Genomic DNA, 1,992 nt, shown 5'->3' on the forward strand with positions numbered 1-1,992 from the left:
TTCCTACTTTTAAGGAAGTGCCATGTTCCACAGTGGTTGTACCATTTTGCAGTCTCACTGGCAGTGTATGACAGTCTCAATCTCTCCACACTCTTGTTAGCATTTGTTGTTTTCCATCTTATTGAGCTTTGCTATTGTTCCTGCTATTGTTAAAAAATGGTTGCAGCAGTACATTGACAGAGAACTTCCAGAAATGCAAGCTGGATTCAGAAGAGGACATGGAATGGGGGATAACATTGCTGATGTCACAGGGATCTTGGCTGAAAGCAAAGAATACCAGAAAGATGTTTACTTGTTGTGTTAGACTGGGTTCTTTAGAGAAACAAAACCAGTAAAGCTTATTTATACATAGAGAGAAAGAAATTTATCTTAGGAAAATGGCTCACACACTTATAGAAGCTGGCAAGTCCCAAGTTCTTGGATCAAACATCAAGCTGTAGGCTTTTCCTGACTCATGCAGCTGCAGGGGAACACCATGCACAAGTAGCAAATACCATAATTCCACATAAGTCAGACTATTCTGGTTACTGTTTTGACTCTGCTGTCCATTATGGTAACCACACACACCTTGCCTTTGTCAATTAACTGCTGCCACTTGACCCCTACTACCACAGGGTCCAATCAGCCCCATCGTAGTTAAGTGTCTTAGTTCAATTAGGGCAGTTCCTCACTTCCAGCTTACATAAAACAGCAATCGCTGCAGTCTGCAAGGATGCTGGAGCTCCCTTCACAAATTTATTCCTCATTGTACTGGTGAAAGGCATGTCTTCTGGACTCTCCATTTCTGGCTCTAGGGCTCTAATCTGATAAATCCATTCTAACAGGCCAATTTCCCTAAGCCTCTGGATACCTTCTTCTACATTATACCAAGGCAGGTCTGGTACTTCAATTTGACTTAAGGTAGGCCACAGTATAATCCATGCTTCAGTAAGCCAACCAAATAAACTATTAGAGCCTTTCCTACCCTCTTAAGCTGAGACATTGAATGAAGAATCCATACTTAGTGGGCTTAAATCAATAAACTCAGACTGATCCAATGTTACATTCCCCTCACCATTATCCCACACCCTCAGTAGCCATTCCCATACATATTTTCCAGGTTTCTGTCCACATATGTTAGCAAAATCAAGTAGGTCTTTTTGGGTATAGCGTACCACCTCCTCAGTCACACTTCGTATTTCACCTTTTGGGGTTTTGTTTCTCTAGAGAAACCAGTCTAACACATTTGGTACTGGGAGTGGGGTAGATTGTTCGCTCATGGACAGTTGTAGGCAGAATCCCAATCCACAGAAGAGTGTCTATTTTCCCAGGAGGTCCATAAATATACTGAAAGCAGGCCACACTCCTATGGAAACTCCCTTTCAGTGGATTGGCTGCTCAAAACATATACATCTGATCCCATCATTAGAACAACCCATATCACAATTGCTTAAACCACACAGAATTGTGGTCCAGCCAAGTTGACACACAGCTCCAATTATCACACTTGTGTTTTATTGACTAGGCAAAAGTATTCAATTGTGTGGATCATAACAAAATATAGATGACATTGAGAAGAATGGAAATTCCAGAACACTTTATTGTACTCATGAAGAACATGCACATAGACTAGGAGGCTGTTGTTCTAACAGAACAAGGAGATACTGTATGGTTTAAAATCAGGAAGGGAGTGCATCAGAGTTGTATCCTTTCACCATATTTATTCAATCTGTATGCTGAGAAGATAATCCAAGAAGCTGGACTATATGAAGAAGAATGTGGCATCAGGATTGGAGGAAGAATTGTTAACAACCTGCGATACGCTGACAACACAACTTAGCTTGTTGAAAGTGAGGATGACTTGAAGGACTTACTGATGAAGATTAAAGACTACAGTCTACAGCATGAATTACACTTCAATATTAAGAAAACAAAAATCTTTACAACTGAACCAATAAAGAGCATCGTGATAAATGGAGAAAAGATTGAAGTTGTCAAAGACTTCATACTACT

Source organism: Orycteropus afer, unplaced genomic scaffold (genome assembly GCF_000298275.1).
Source record: "Orycteropus afer afer isolate SDZICR_OR568_19922 unplaced genomic scaffold, OryAfe1.0 scaffold00388, whole genome shotgun sequence".
NCBI classification, from domain to species: Eukaryota; Metazoa; Chordata; class Mammalia; order Tubulidentata; family Orycteropodidae; genus Orycteropus; species Orycteropus afer.